The sequence below is a fragment of the Hippopotamus amphibius genome, chromosome 14 (assembly GCF_030028045.1).
Source record: "Hippopotamus amphibius kiboko isolate mHipAmp2 chromosome 14, mHipAmp2.hap2, whole genome shotgun sequence".
NCBI lineage: Eukaryota > Metazoa > Chordata > Mammalia > Artiodactyla > Hippopotamidae > Hippopotamus > Hippopotamus amphibius.
In genome coordinates, this window is record NC_080199.1 from 44,773,756 (window position 1) to 44,792,284 (window position 18,529).

Genomic DNA, 18,529 nt, shown 5'->3' on the forward strand with positions numbered 1-18,529 from the left:
TTATTAAACCATAAATAATATATATTTCTGACCTCAAAGGAAAGAAAAATTTGAAGTGACAAACATTTGATAATTATATAGTTCCTTCTGCCTCTTCCAGGTGTAACTCCTCCCATAGAAAATCATTCAAACATGTACCTGATAATCATGGCCATTTTGTAGGTCAGCTAAGTCTTTGGTTTTTGCTTTTCTGTGTGTATTACTCTATTTTTTTTTCTGGTTAGAGCTGCTTTGAGCATTTTTTTTATTTTACTTGATGACTATAGTTTCCTAGTTGCTGTTTAACTTTGTTTCCTTGAGGATACATATAAAAATAAATTTTATTATAGGATAATATTGAAATTCCAAGAAATCATTCCTTAACAAAAATGCTGAAAAAACATTTGGATTATTCTTTAGCAGTGGTGCTTCTCCTCTGACTGCTACTTTTGATTCAATTGCATTACTACTTTATTTCTGTAAAAACCATGTGGATTATATGTGATCTGTTCAGTATTGAATTTTAATCCATCATTAGTCCATACTTTAGATTCTGTCCAGTTCAGACACTGGCTTTCATAATTACAATAAATGGCTATTTCATCTTTGTCAAGGTCAAGAACTTGGTGTTATGACCGATTTCTCTATTTCTTTCATATTGTAGATCCAAATAATAAACAAATATTGTTAATTTTTACCATCAGAATTTATCTAAATTCTAAAACCTAAAATCACCACCTAACTACAAACAACCTGATAAATAACAGAGAGAAGCATGGGTTGTTGGGTTAGCTCCCTAATCTGTTTTCTATTTTCCCATCTGTCCCTTTACAGTCTATGTTCAGCACAATTGCTAGAATAGTTTAAAAATTTAAATCAAATCATCTCAGTCTTTAATACAAAACTTTGTTAGCTTCCCATCTCACACAGACTAAAACAAATGGGCTTTCCAGGAAAGCAATAGCAGATTTGGAGCCCCAGGATGCACTGTGTGGGTTAAGGGATTTGGGGGTAGTGCTCATTTTACTGAATACATCCTTCCTGGCTATCAAAAAAAAAAAAAAACAAGATGTATTGAAAACAAATAAACAAACAAAACATTGTTTGAAGAGACAAAACAAGCATCAAAACCAAATTCATATATGAGGGTGAGCCAAATTATTCACACACTCATTACAAATTCTACAGCCAGAGTGCAGATAATTTTTGACTCACCTTCATATGTCAGGGATGTTAGAATTTTCAAACAAGGAATTTAAGACAACCATGACTATGTAAATACATTAAAAACCCTAAAGCATAAGGCATAAAGTGTGTGAGAACAGATAGTCAATATGAGCAGACAGAAGGAACCCCAATAAAGAACTGAAAAGAAATACTAAAGATAAAAGCAAAATAAAGAATGGCTTCAATGGACTTACTAATAGACTAGACATGGCTGAAGAAAGAATTACTGAATTTGAAGATATCACAATATAAACTTCCAAAACTAAAAGACAAAGAAAAGAGACTTAAAAATAGAATAACCAAGAAATATGGGACAACTACAAAAATGTGTAACATACACATAATAGGAATACCAGAAGGAGGAGAAAAAATAAAGGAGCAGAAGAAATATTTAAGATATAATGACTGAAAATTTCCCAAAATTTATCAGACAACAAACCACAGATCCTGGAAGCTCAGAAAATGCCAAGTAGGAAAAGTGGTCAAAAACTACACCTAGGCATACAGTTTTGAAATAATGGAAAAAATCAAAGATAAAGAAAAAAATATTTAAAGAAGCCAGTGGAAGAAAAACACCTTACCTACAGAGGAGCAAAGATAATTACATTTGACTTTTCTGCAGAAAGTATGCAAGCAAGAAGAGAGTAAATTCTGTATTTTGAAAAACTGTCTTTCAAAAGTGAAGGGAAATTACTTTCTCAACTAACAAAAATTGATGATGTTTGTTGAATGTAGACCTGCCTTATAATAAAAGTTAAAGCAAGTTCTTTATAGAGAAGGAAAATGATACAAGTCAGAAATGCACATCTACCTAAAAGAAGAAAGAGCATTGGAGAAGAAACACATAAAGTTAAAAAAATTTAATTCTTAACAGAGAAAAGTGATAATGGTCAGTTTAAAATAATGACAGCAGCAATGCATATGCTTATTATTCTTATATAATATAATGTATATAAATACATATAAATAAAACAAATGACAGCAATGATACAAGAGGTAGGAGAGAGGACTTATAATCATTTTGTCACTATACTTGCACCACCTCTGTAGTGGTATAGTGAAATTTGAAGGTAACTTTCTGTATTAGGGAACCAGAACCAAAAGGATATGATAGATGGATGGATAGATGTTGGGTAGGTAGGTAGGTAGGTAGGTGGGTAGATAGATAGATAGATAGATAGATAGATAGATATAAGTGGAGATTTATTAAAGGAATTGGCTCATATATTATGGAGGGTGAGAAGTTCCATGAGTTTTTGTCTGCAATCTAGACAAGCAGGAAACCCAGAAATATTATTTTGAAGTTCCATGAGTTTTGTCTACAATCTAGACAATCAGGAATCCCAGAAATATAATTTGGTCCAAGTCTGCAGGCCTGAGAACCAGAGGAGACAGACTGGTGAAACTCCTAGTTTGAGACTGAGGGCCTCAGAAAGGGGTCTGGTGATGTAAGTTGCAAGTTTGAAGCCCCAAGATTCAGGAGCTGTGAAGTCAAGGCACGGGGAAGATGAACATACCAGCTCAAGAAGAGAGAGCAAGTATTTGCCCTTCATTCTTTTTTCTTTTTTCTGCAATTCAGGTCTTCAACCAATTAGATGATACCCTTCCACATTGGTGATAGTGAATCTTCTCTACTTAGTCTACTGATTCAAATGCTAACCTCTGGATACATTCTCACTGACACATCCAGAAATACTGTTTTACCAGCTATCTAAGCATCCCTTAGCCTATCAAATTAACACATTCAGTTAATCACCAAAACTGGCATTAGTTGCTAATGAATATTTCAGTGTATAATGCATACACTGTAAATGTATATGACAACCACAAAAGAAGTTAACAAAAATTACAGCTGATGTGCAAAGAGGGAAGGGAAAAAGGAATCATATGAAATGCTCAATTAAAACATCTAAAGATAGAAAAAAAAGTAGAGTAAACAATAGATTGATAAAACAAAAAGTAGGAACAAACAATAAGAACAACAAATAGGAAACATATAATATGATAGGCATTAACTCAATCTTATCAGTAATAACTTAGAATGTCAGTGGTCTAAGTATTCCAATTAAAAGGCAAAGAGTGCCAAAGTTGCTAAAAAAATGACCTAACTGTATGCTGTGTACAAGAAATTCATTTTAAATATAAAGAAAAATCTACACTAAAAGAAAATGAATGATTTTGTTGCAGTAATTTTAGGACTTTCCATGTATAGTACCATGTCATCTGTAAACATGGGCAATTTTGTTTCTTCTTTTGCATTCTGGATTCCTTTTATTTCTTTTTCTTCTCTGACTGCTATGGCTAGGAATTCCAAAATTATGTAGAATAATAGTGGCAAGAGTGGACATCCTTGACTACTAGAGCTCATCAATGAATTTGGTAAATTTGCAGAATACAAAATTAACACACAGAAATCCTTTGCATTCCTGTATACTAACAACAAAAGATCATAAAGAGAAATCAAGTAAAAAATCTTATTTACCATCCCATTAAAAAGAATAAAATACCTAGGGATAAACCTACCTAAGGAGGAAAAAGACCCCATATCCAGAAAACTCTAAGATAGTGATGATAGAAATCAAAGATGACACAAACAGATGGAGACATATACCATGTTCTTGGACTGAAAGAATCAGTATTGTGAAAATGACTACATTACCCAAAGCAATCCAAAGATTAAATGCAATCCCTATCAAATTACCAATGGTATTTTACACAGAATCAGGGCCAAAAAAAAAAAAAAATCACTATTTGTATGGAAACACAAAGGACCCCAAATAGCTAAGGCAATCTTGAGAAAAAGAAACGGAGCCAGAGGAATCAGGCTCTCTGACTTCAGACTACACCACAAAGCCACAGTCATCAAAACAGTATGGTCCTGGAACAAAAACAGACATATAGATCAATGGAACAGGATAGAAAGTCCAGACATAAATCCATGCACCTATGGTCACCTAAACTATGACAAAGGAAACAAATATATACAATGGGTAAAAGACAGTCTCTTCAATAAGTGGTGCAGTGAAAACTGGACAGCTACTTGTAAAAGAATGATATTAGAACACTCCCTAACACCATACTCAAAAATAAACTCAAAATGGTTTAAAGACGTAAATGTAAGACCAGGTACTATAAAACTCTTAGAGGAAAACACAGGCCGAGCACTCTTTGACATATTCTGCAGCAAGATCTTTTTTGATCCACCTCCTAGAGTAATGAAAATAAAAACAAAAATAAACAAGTAGGAACTAGTTAAACTTAAAGGCTTTTGCAGGGCAAAGAAAATGATAAACAAACATAAAGACAATTCTTAGAATGGGAGAAAATATTTGCAAATGAAGCAACCAACAAGGGATTAATCTCCAAAATATAAAAACAGTACATGCAGCTCAATAGAAAAAAAAATCAAAAATTGGGCAGAAGATCTAAATAGATATTTCTCCAAAAAAGACACATACTGCCAAAAAGCACATGAAAAGATGCTCAACATAACTCATTATTAGAGAAATATAAATCAAAACTACAATATAGGTATTACCTCATACTGGTCAGAATGGCCATCATCAAAAAAATCTACAAACAATAAATGCTGCAGAGGTATGGAGAAAAGGGAATGATCCTACACTGTTGATGGGAATGTAAGCGTGTACAGTCACTATGGAGAACAGTATAGAGGTTCCTTGAAAAACTGAAAACAGAGCTACCATATGATCATTCAATCCTACTCCTGGGTTATCCAAAGAAAACCATAATTTGAAAAAATACATGAACTCCAATGTTCATTGCAGCACTATTTACAATAGCTAGGATATGGGAACAACCTAATCATCCATCAACAAAGGAATGGATAAAGATGTGGCACGTATATACAGCAGAATATTAGTCATACATTAAAAAGAACAAAATAATGGCATTTGCCTCAACATAGATGGACCTAGAAATTGTCATACTGAGTGAAGTAAGGCAGACAGAGAAAGACAAATATCATGACATAGCTAATATGTGGAATCTTAAAAAAGGATACAGATGAACTTGTTTACAAAACAGAAGTAGAGTCATAGATGTAATAAACAAACATACTTACCAGGGAGTAAGGGAGGGAGGAATAAATTGGGGGATATAGAACTACTATATATAAAATAGATAACTAATGAGGACCTACTGCATAGCACAGGGAACTCTACTCAGTACTCTGTAATGGCCTATATTGGAAAAGGATCTAAAAAGAGTGGATATATGTATATGTATAACAGATTCACTTTGCTGTACACCTGAAACTAACACAACACTGTAAATAAACTATAGTCCAATAAAAATTTTTAGAAAAGGGAACTGGGTCCCTAATGACCACTTAAAGCTACTGTACAAGCCCTGGATAACATCCCTCTAGGGTGCTGCTTACAGGGTTAAAATAAAACCTCTTTTTTTTATGTAAATGAATGGACAAAGATAAAGCATGCTCACACTAATGAAAAAGAGTAGTAGTAGCTATATTAATTTCATCCAGAGCAGTCTTCAATACAAGGGAATTTATCAGGGATAAAGAAGGGTTCACTGGTAAATTCTACTAAATATTTCAAGCAAGAAATTAGACCAATTATCTACAATCTCTTTCATAAGATAGAAGTAGAAGGAATACTTGTTAATTCTTCCTATGAAGCCATAATTACCTTACTACCAAAAGAGACAGTACAAGCCACTTTGAAATATAGCTTGGCAGTTTCTTACAAAACTAAACACAGTCTTACCATACCTCCAACAATCTTGTTCTTTGATATCTATCCAAAGGATTTGAAAACTTATGTCCACACAAAAACTTGTACACTTATGTTTATAGCAGCTTTATTCATAAAGAAGTGAGCTATCAAGACAAGAGACATTAAGGACACAAATGCATAGTACCAACTGAAAAAAATAAAGCTTAGTATACTGTACGGTTTCAACTCTACATTCTGGAAAAGGCAAAACTATGGATACAGTGACAAAAAAAAATCAGTAGCTGCCAGGGATTGGAAAAAGGGAAAGATAAATAGGCAGAGCATAGAGGACTTTTAGGGCAGTGAAACTACACTTTATGGTATATAATGGTAGATACATGTCATTATAAAATGATAGAATTTGTTCAAACCACTAGAGTAAATAGAATGACAACACTAAGACTGAACCTTAATGTAAATGTGGACTTTGGGTGATATAATGTGTCATTGCAGTTTTATCAATTGTAACAAATGGGTGAAATTATATATGTGTGGGGGCAGGGAGTATATGTGATACCTCCATACCTTCCACTCTTGGTAACCTAAATCTGATCCAAATATAAACTCTATTTAAAAGAAAAAAAGGTAAAGGAAAGAAAAAATGCAATTTTAAAGAGCACAATTATTTATTCTTTAGTGTTGTATTCCCAGAGCTTATAACTGGGCCTGACACATAGTAGGCACTCAATAGCTACTTACTGAATAAACTCAGTGACTAAATAAGTATTCTTCCTCTGGATGCTACTTAGATTTCAGCACAGTCTAAAAATTAATGGAAATTCCAAAACAAACGCTTGAGCATCTCTCAGTAGCATCTTCATTGTATACCCAAAAGCATTTAATTATCACATCCTTTCCTCAGTGTGTTTACAGTAGCTGTGTGATCACAAAAAGTTTAGAGGTTTGTTGTTGTTGTTGTTGCTGTTGTTTTTGGTGTGTATATGAATAAGGTTGTATATAAATTATAAAAATAAAAAAATATAACTATTGTTTTAACAAAGGAAATAAATGCAAATATAATTCAGTACTTCAGTGATTTACAAATATATTATCACTGTAATATGAACATAAATGCTCATGTTGCATAATGATTTGTTATAAAACATTTTAAGAACAGAATCAAATAAAAAGAAGTTGATCTCTAATGTCAGGCTGCATCACATTATGCAGCATTAACAACACAAGAACATTCTAAACAGCATATTATGTGGCTTGTCTTACTTATAAAATATTCAAAGATATTTGGTTTCTTTAGAATGCAAGTAATCACCCCAAGTTCCTAATGGGTAAGAATGGAGCTATCTCAGGCTCCTAATACTAAGTAGCCAGATTTATCAATTTTCCTGAGATAGTCTCAAAGCTTGCCATTTTTGACCCCAAATAAAGGGCTTCATTAGATCATGGTTGAAAAAGTGAGATATATGGAGCAGTCATATGATCTATTGTCAAAAATAGATAGGGGAAAATACCTTTCAGAAAGTGTCAATTAGCAAATCTCAAGTATTTACTATTGTTAAAAGTACATATGCTGAATTTTTATTACAATTTTTTTCATTCGTACACATTTACTATCACAAGAACAGAAAGATATGGAGAAAATAAAATTTATCCCCACCTAAGTATAAATATTTTCAATAGTTGCTTATTTACTCATTAATTATAAGGGACAGAGGAAAGAATAATAATCATAATGTACACATAAGTTTTGCAATACTCTTTTACTGTTTAGAAATATATTATGAACTCTTTTTCCATATCTTTAAATGTTTTTATCTTATCTAAGCATAGTGCAGTCTTTTGCTAATTTCTCATGATTATGCATGGTTTTGAGCAGGTAATGGGAGGATGTGGAAATTGGGAGATAAGATGTTTACACTTAACTCTATGTTTTCATTTTAGGTTCTTTCCCAACAAATTTAAATATTCCATTACTAATGCTGACAATTCTTTGTGTCCTATCCCCACACTCGACAACATCTATTCTTACACACTGAATCCCTCAGGACTGTAATCAATTCAAACTAGGACTACCATAACTATTTTTGAGAAAGCACTTGTAATTATTGAGAGTTCCATGGGCTGACCTGGCCGGGGGAAGGGCAGAAGAACTGGAAAATATGATTTAAGTGCCTTCATTCTTTAGGATTGAGTCTTATGACTCTCCTTTGTAATCTTGATTGTAAACTAGGGTAATGATTACTTGGGACATCACAGATTACTGAGTAAAGAAAATCCTTGTTCTGATGAATATCACGATGCTTCTGGGAAACAACCAATCCTCAGGCTAAGGCATTGTTTTTGGTAATCAGTTTACTGCTGTTGTAAATTCCTATAGAAAGAAGTAATTCTTTAGGTTAGAGATTGGGATTAAAATTAACTCCTCCTTTGGGGATATATAAATCACCCATGTAAGACCCCTTCTCGAGTCTCTCCACCCCCTTCTGGTGTCTGTGCCAGAAGCTATTGTACTCTCTCTCCTTAATAAACTGTCATTCTGTTACTTAAAACGTGAGCAACAGCCTGTTATTGATCCCGAGGAGAAATTCTTTTCTATCGGAGATCAAGAATCTGCTCCCCTAGATGGATTTCATGGCATCATTATTACCACCAGACTTTATATTTTTTTACATACCTGGGCAATGGCTGAAATGAGGGGTCATGGCTCCTCACTTCTTAGCTCTGACCTTCTTTTATACTAAAAAAAATCTGTTATTTCCTTAAGCCACTTTTGTTACCTACCTCATGCAGCTTAAGGAAATTCTTTAGTGATATTCTCTCCTTCCAAACTCACTTTTTTTTAAGAATCTTATTCCATATATTAAAACAAAGAAAATTCCTGTACATTATTAATTTTTCCTGAACAATTCCATATCTTGGTCTTGCTTAAATTCAGATTGAAATCACAAGTATCATTTCAGCAGCTTTCTTAAAGGATTATATTTTATTTTCTCTTGTTTTTCACATTTTAGAATCTGAAATGATCTGAGATGGGACAAGTACTCTTCTCCCATCTCATTGCTCTTTCCACATGATGATGTATCTAACCACATATAGAAATGTCTTCTGTCCTTTAAGATCATGCAATTTGACTATTCCCACAACACCTGTTCTGGTTTCTTTTTTTTTTTTTTTTATGGTTTCTTTCTTACACTTCTGCTTGGTCTCCAGTACTGAAACAATCTGAGTGACTGAAATATTCAAGCAGAGGGCTATTATCCATATTCTTAAAGTCTTAACACTTTCATTTGTTCACACATTATTTTTCAACTACTTCTTCCCATATAATGTGTATATACATACACACACATATATATGTATGTATATACAACCTGATTGTCAGCATCATTCATAAGACTTCATACCCAAAATTTTAAACTGAAAATTTCTAGCTCTCAATTCCATAGGGTTTTTCTCTCTCTCTGCTTTTACCACACCAAAACTTCCATATTTTTGACTCTTCTAACATCTCCATATAAACCTTCTATTCTTTTTTTAAAGAACTTTTATTGAGATACACTTAGCATACAATAAGCTGCGTATATTTAGCATCTACAATTTTGTATCCCAGTCTCCCAGTTCATTCCCCCCCAACCCTCCCTGCTTTTCCCACTTGGTGTCCATATTAAACCTTCTATACTTTACACTTTCTTTGTACTCATCTCTGTGAGCCAATATTAGAAGAACTCTCTCTTTTTTTTTTTTTGATCAACTCTCTTCTAATTGAGAGACTCTCAATTATCAACTCTCTTGATAACCGACATTATCAATTTGGTTCTGTTCTTTCCCCTTTCATGGAATCTCCTAACAAAAACCAACCTTAGATAAACATCTGTCTGCTCCAATGTATATCCAGGATACTTAGTAGTTCAACAAGAAAAGTATATAACCATGTTGGCTATGCTGCTACTGTTAAATCATAACCTCAAAACTCTGAGTGGCCTGAAAAACTGTCTTTAATTTTTATGAATAACTGATATCACATGGCTATTCCATAACATGAGAGGCAATAGAAACAATTAATTCTGCCTGATGATGGAGTGAACAGTCTCTTAAAGGGAGCATATTTATCTGCATATATGTGAATATAATAGCTTTTTAGATGTAATTATAAAAATAGGAAGGAAAGAAAGATGTGCAGATATATAAATATATAGCTAGTTTAGAAAACTGCATGTCACTTATAGTATCTGAAATGTATGAGTTTAATTCAGCAGATGCAACTGGAATATGTGTGGGAATTATGTTAAACATCCTAGGGGCTTTATAGCTTCATTCAATTAGAAATGGTAGGCAAAATAAATTTTTTGAGACGAGAACTGAAAATGACACTGTATACATTAATACAGCTTCTTCTTGCAAAGTAAAATATATGTTTAATTTGAAAATATTTAGAAATTTATAGATTTCAAGAACACATGTAGTGGAACAAAACTAGAAGTAAACATCAAGAAGAATCATGTTTTGATAGGTAATCTAACAGTTATATGTGTCATTACAAAAATTAGATCATAGTGTATTATTGTTTTATTTAATATTTTCCATATAAATATATCATAACTATTTCTGCATTCAAAATTTTTCTACACCATCATTTTAATGATGTGACATCATTCCATAATATTAATGTTTGAAATAAAATTAAGCAATCTATTATTGATTTCAGTTGGTACCAGGTTATATATATTTGAAATGTTTCAATAAGCATCCTTTTACAAATAACTTTTTGCACTTTATTATTTTTCAGATTTAATAAGTTTATTCTATCTAGAAAAGTTTTTAATAATAATATTCTAGGCTTTTAATATTTGCTAAATAATAAATTTAATATTTTAGTATTTTATAATAAATTCTCCAGGAAGTTTATACTAACATATTTCTCTTTCTTGTGATTTCCTTAATAGCATTTTATTGTCTATAACATACTTTATTGTAAGAATACAGTATGTGATACATATAACATACAAAATATGTTAATCAACTATTTATGTTATCGATGAGGTTTTTGATCAACAGCAAGCTATTAGTAGCTAAGCTTTTGGGGAATCACAGATTTTTGACTCGAACAATGTGGTAAGGAAGAATATGAAAGTGGTAAGGAAGTGGTAAAGAAGAATATGAAAAAGTTCTCAACAGCATTAATTATCAGAGAAATAAAGACATTTATATCATAAAATAGCAAAAAAAAAATACAGTGACTAAAATGGTTTAAAAGAAAAGATGGAAAAATCCAAATATTGGAAAGAACCGTGACTCTCATTCACTGCCGGTTTAAGTATAAAATGTTACAGCTACTTTGGAAGATTGTGATTTCTTATAAATTTAAACATATGTCTACCCTTTAATCCAGAAATTTCACTTCGAGGTATTTATCCAAGAACACAGAGAACCAGTGTCTACCTAGCTGCATTATTGATAATAGCCAAAAACAAACATACAAAACAAAACAAAACAAAAAAACCTTGGAAAAATATAAATGAATAGGAATCAGATGCATTCATATAGTTGGTAATACTCAGATGTAAAAAACTGATGAGGTCCTGTACACACAACAACATGGTTACATCTTATAGAAATGTACTGAGTGCCAGAAGCCAATACCAAAAATTGTATACAGAAAATCACACAAAATATACTATATGATTTAATTTACATAAATTTCTTGACTTTACTAATGGACTTAAACTTTCTATTTGTAAGCATATGACTGACAAAAACAATTAAAATACTTAAAATATTTTATAACCCCATTCTCCAGCAACATATCTAGTAAAAGTAATGGCAGAAAGTTGTGATGGAAGAAAGATGATGGTTTTCAGCAAAGTAAGTGAGTTTAGTGGTGGTGGCAACAGCATTCTGACAAGATTTTTCCATCTTTGTTACACTATTGTTGACCCTCCATTGCACATTCCGGATTCAAACAACTGCAGATCAAAAATAATAGAAAAAATCCAGAATTTTCTGAAAGGCAAAACTTGAATTTGCCATGTGCTGGAGACTGTTTATATAACATTTACATTGTGTTACATATTATACCCAAACTAGAGATGATTTTAAATGGATGGGATGATGTAAGTTATATGTAAATACTACCCCATTTTATGTAAGAGACTTGAGCATCCTCAGATTGTGGTATATGCCTGGAATACTGTAACCAATCACCTCTGATACTGAGAGAAATCTCTATATTTCTGCAATATCTCAGATCTCAGGATCAAAGACTGGGATTCAGAAAATCCTGTAATAATGAGATCTGAAGTAGTGGGAGAAGTAGCTTTGTGTGAGCAACTGACAGTGTCTACCACAGTAGTTAGCACTATGACTCGTTAAAGTTTCTAACTTTGAAGTAACATTTAGAAAGGCCATATCACCCATGATTTTAGTGGAGATTTCTCCAAGGCCTGAAATCTAAATATGATGGTATGTGTAGATTTCAAATGGACATGTAGTTTTATTATATTAAAGAACAACAACAACGAGGTGAAATTAGAGGTTATCTGACTTCTTCTATGGAAGGTTTGGTTGCCAATGTGGTTAACTTATTGTAAGTTTTCATCTTGATGAAATTTATCAGTTGATCTATTCAGCATCTATTAAAAGGTTCACATTTTACTTTCATGTCTTTTCTCTACTATTGATTAAAAATGTTTATTAATACACTACTTTCTTAGCATCCCTGCCAATTACCCTGCTTGTACTTAATGTCTTAATTTTTTGTAAAATGTTGGAGATGATTCAAATTGGTGTTTTAGTACTTTTACTTCTATATATATGCTGGAATTTATTTTATCTTTGCAGCAAACTTTTAGACATCAATATGATAGTAACTTTTTTAAAAAGAATCAGGACACCATCTATCTCATTCTGTATACTAGAGAAGTTTAAACCCCAAAAGAATAATTTGTTATGTAAGGCTTGAAACATATTGACTTTTATCTTGACTGAGCCCAGAAACATTTTGTAAATAGTTGCTTGTCAATTTCTTCCCAAATATATCACTTGTGTGTTTTCTTCTTAAACTAATTAAAATAATATATTTTTCAACATTGATTGGACTCAAAGTATGCTCAGTAAAATGGATGATAAAAGATCTACATTAAAATTTACTAATTGAAAATTCAAAGTGCAAGCTTCAAAATATATTATAAATTCTTCCAGGGGAATAAAAAAAATTAATAATCAAAAATAGTCTAAACACAGGCTCAATAATCAGAATGTCATTTCAGTTCCCAAATATTGATAGTGTTTCTAACTCAGGGCAAATTACTCATGCTATGCATTTATACCTAGTTAAATATTGAATCACTATAAGGATTAATAGACACAAGCAAATGATCAGATATTTAGACACAGACACAGTTTCAAGAAGCTACTTCAACACAGTAAGAAATGAAGCAACAGAGAAAAGTCCCAAGCTCTCAAAAGCAAGATACTCACATAGTAAAGAATTGAGGAGATCCCCCGTGTAATGATGAAGGGAAATTACAACAAAATTTCTGTGCTGCAGACCTAGAGAACAATGAATCCTGATTGTAGCAAGAAGGACCAAAATCTCTAGAAGCATGTCCCCATGTAGATGAAATTGACAGAATATCTGCTGTTTACATTTTGGTCACAGAAATCGAGGGTGGGTGACGAGTAATGGTACTAAGGAAGAACATAAAGAGTGTGTTATCAGCCCCAGGAAAATAAAATGTTTTAAAAGAAAGTCTTTTATCTCTGATATGGCTCAGATATGGATCATGTCTACATTATCATACATTCAACATTGATTGCACTCAAAGTATGCTCAGTAAAATGGATGATAAAAGATCTACATTAAAATTTACTAATTGAAAATTCAAAATGTCTGATTTAACTATTTTAGAAAGATAGGGGTGGGATAAAAAGGTTAGTTTGCCAGAGCTAATTGCTCATCTTACATAGTAAAAATAAATAAGCAAAGCCTAAAATTAGAATTAAGAGCATAAGCATGTTATTTGGAAATATGGATATTGAAATGAATTGGTATTCATCAATATTCATTTTCTCTCTTTGGCTACTATAATAATATTCAGTTATTTATATAGCTACTAAGCATTAAGACTGAATTTTCTAGCTTCCTTTTTTTCAATGTGGTCATGGATGTATGTCACAATGGCATTTTGCCTTGTTTTGGTCTAGCAGCATTTAGAATATAACTTTGTCCATTTCTTCTCCATCTTCCTCATCTATGGATCAAAACTGCTAACTTGAAACACAGATAAATGCCACATTCTAAATATGGTGGATTATGAGAACCCTGGGTTTTGAGATATGCTTCAAGCAGATCTGTCTTAACAGCTCAGGTTGAACATGTGTGTGTGTGTGTGTGAGAGAGAGAGAGAGAGAGAGAGACAGAGAGACAGAGAGACAGAGAGAGACAGAGAGAGAGAGAGAGAGAGAGAGAGAGAGAGAGAGAGAGAGACAAAGAGAGAAACTTTGTGTACACAGTGTAGTATAGGGATTGATTCCAAGAGTTCTGAGTAAATTCCACACCAGACACAAAGCATCTGTGACTTTGGACAAGTTACCTATATTTTACTTACATTGACACATGACTTATTGAATTATAGTTAGAATAACTTGGGTTAATCCAGGTAAAGAAATTAGAGGAAGAAGAGCATTATTTAACCTTCATGTATTTTCCTTCTTCAGACACTCTGTTCCATTGGATTCTGACACTATACTCTTATGGTTTTACCAACACACATGTGAGAGTTGATTCTAATTTTGATTTGCTGATTCTTCCCATAGATTCAATTAGATCCTATTTGATGTTTACACCAAAAAAACAAAAAACAAAAAACTATTATATTTCAGTACAAGCTAGGAACTCCTGAAATATTCACCAGAAAGTTATATGATGCAAGGATACCTCTCTTCCAGCAACAAGTGTCTTTCAACCTTTGTCTGAGAGTGTATGTTTGTAATATTTTTTTTTCTCTGTCAGTACCAATATCCACTTTTCTGGTAGAGTCTACTACTTTTTAAATATCTCTTGAATCCATACATTTTTCTTGATCCTTTGTCCAAGTGATTTGCAAGTCTTTCATAGATTACCACAACAGATATTTGAAATTTAACAATTTCCCTCTCTGTGTAATTTCACTCAGAAACATTCTATTTCCTGAGTGGCAAATTTTAGATAATTTGACATGGCAGCATCTGTTTCCATTTTCTCTCTCATGTTCTTCATTACAGAATGAACTTCTTTGAGTTTTTCACAGGTTCTGAATTTCTCTTGCCTCTGGGATTCCTCAACTACTTGTTCTTTATTCAATATTATTATTTTCCTCCCCCTCCATACCAATTTTCCTGTGTAATTAATTCTCTGTAACTCTTCTTTTAAAATGTTACTTCTCCTATGTGACTTGCCCTGACCCCCTATTCTATTCACACAGTATGACTTCTCATAATATAGGTTTTGGTTTTAATTGGTCTTGGTTTTAATCTTCTTGCACTCTACAGTTATACCTATCAAAGACAAAGAAGAATGCGCTAACTAGCTACCATGCCTTATTAGAGCTAAATTTCAAAGTGATGGGGTGGGGCATGTGCAAGTAAAGAAGAAGAAGTTTAGTAGCTTATTCAAGTAGTGTTTATATCTACAATGCAGCTGCTCTCAGAGAGAGCATCTTGAAATTCTGCAGAATATTGCTCACTTCTTACAAGAATTACTTGTTTGGATGTATCATCCCAAACAATATTTAATAATAAAATTAAATTTTAAAAATTAAAATAAAATACTGCTAATATTTGTTATGCACTTGCAATATCCTACATGCTATTTTAAATGCTTTATATTTATTACCTTAGCTAAAATTCAAAATAATAGTAGGTAAAATTGTAATCTATATTTTACAGGTAAAAAACATTTTCAGGGAAATTCTGTTCATAAACTGTTACTGAGTGATGGAACAAGTTTTCATGCCCAGTTAACTTACTCCAGAGTTATGCAAATAGCCATTAAATTATACATATAGGTAGTTGTATAACAAGGAATTATATATAGTAGCTATTACTTACAGAGGCATAGAGAAACCAATAAGATTCAATCCTATATTTCATGAATTTAGTCAATGAGTATTCTAGTTTTAAATAAAGCTTCAGGCAGTGGAAGTCCAATAGACAGGCAGAATATTTCAAGTATGAAACATTTACTTTTAAAAGTGCAGTAATATATGCCACACATTTTTAAAACGTATTTTAACATATTTAAAATGCATTCTTATATTGCAAAAGTAAACATTTAAGAAATGCAAAAATAGTATAAAGAAAAATCCAATAATTTGTGTTTTGCAAACTACAGACAAATTAAATTATTTGCAACCTGTTCTAAGTTTTGTTTTTCTAGTATTCTAAAAAACTGCACTTAAAATTCAGATAAGTGCTTTGGGCCTGCTATCTTTTAGTTTATTTCATTGTATGGGTATTATTTTTGTGTGTTCATTAAAATTCACTGTACTCTGAAGTTGTCATAAGTAAATATAAGCCAGGGGCAATGGTGCTTTGATATTATTTCTACATAGCTCTGAAAAAAAAAGTATTCTGAAGAAATGTCATTTATAGAAATTATATTTTAAATTGTGCTTGCTTGCTCTGTAATAATAAATAAAATGATTTTATTATATTTTTTCATCTATTTTAATCATATTATGTATTTACCATTTTACTCATGTTAAATTATATTTATTTTTAGAGGTGAGTCCAAATTACACTATTTTATTTGCAACAAGAAGATTCATGCTTTGGCTTAGATAGCACATAGGAGTTATGTCAAAGTATCTGTTTCCCATCTGCTGCTATGCGTGATGCTTGAGTGTTGAACATAACACAACAGTAACTGTCCATATAAATCATTTCTTTTAAAACTTTTTGGGTAAGAGGAGGACTTGTAGGAAATCAGTAGATCTATTCTATCTTATTCAAATAAAGGAATTCAAATGAGAACAAAACAGAAACATTTATCAATATCACAATTATCCCTAATATTTTCCATATATGTGTGTATGTATATATGTTTATGTGTGTATGTTTGTGTATGTATATGTACATTTTAAATGACAACAGGCAAAATGCTCTTTGTTGTAGGAACTAGAATTATCAAGAAAGGCAAAATCTATTTTACTGCTTTGCCTATTCATGTATAATAAGAAAGGAAAATAATATCCTATTACACTTCTATCTATTCTGTAAGTATATATCTATTTTGTCAGTTGAGAGACTGAAGTTTGAAGTGAAGCCCTCACCTAAAATTGATTGACTGCATGAGGTATAATGCTGAAATTTCACGTTTTTTTTTTTTTGACATATAATAAAGTGCATATATCTAAAGTGTACAATTTGAAATTTTTTTCTTATTAGTAATGTATATACAGCAATCCCAATTTCAAGTTGTTTTATTGGTGTATCTAGTATTCACCCATGATAATAGAGACCATGCAGAACTCTCATGAAAATCATTATTCAACAACTAGGTCTGATGGTAACACTGAAAAGGAAGGGGGTAGTTGACTCTATTAATGGTGAATAAGAAATCCTTTATTATAAGACTTCTGATTCTAATGGCAAGTCACTATGGCTAAAATTTCAACCCCTTTTTCCTATTTACCTACTTTGTGATTATTATCAATTTCATTTAAACTGCCTTTACTAAATCTAGTTTGAAAATGGTGCATAATTACAACTAAGCCACTCAACTGATGCTGGTAATCATGTAACGCAAATTACCATTTGGTTCTAAGTTAATTATTTTGAACCACTAAGGTTTATTAATTATACTATTTGTTACCTCACCTTTGCATTTGCAAAAATTTTGCTAAAAAAATTCTACAGTCATAAAATAGTCTGCTTCCAAAAGTGTTTTTTTTTTTTATAGTATAGCTTATCTTTTCAGAAACTCTGAGTCTGTTTTATGTAATTCACCTGGAGACCTGAAAAGCCAATTTGTCTTTAATGTCAATATCAGTCACAGCATGTGTGTAGAACAAATGTCCTTATTGTAGACACATCTGTTATTTTTGTCATGAATAGGGAACATTTATCCTTGAGTAATTCAAGTACTGTGTTGTGTATTTATCACTGAATATATAGAATGAATATTCTTGACTGGTGGACTAGGAATGATCCCACTCTGCTAGTCATATGTAGAAATATATTGGGTGTTACAAATCACACATATTTCCGAAAATATCATCCCAACTCTTTAAGAAACTGACATTTCAGAATGACAAATATTTTTCTATGGGGCCTAGAAAAATTATATAAACATTCGGGAATGACTGTTTTCTAATCTTGCCAAATAATTTCTGTTAAAATAACTTAAAATCAATATGAAATTTATGTTAGATAAATATAAACTAGTGGTTATTAAAATGTTGTTTTATTCAGCAATGTTGTTTAAAAGATGCAGGTTTTAATTCATGTAGCATTTGACTACAAAAACATATTCTCATATAAACAAGATTAAATTTTTATTTCATATCACTTTTAATATTACAAATCTCAGTATTCAAAAGTTGAGTCAACAATTTTGAAAATAGAATATT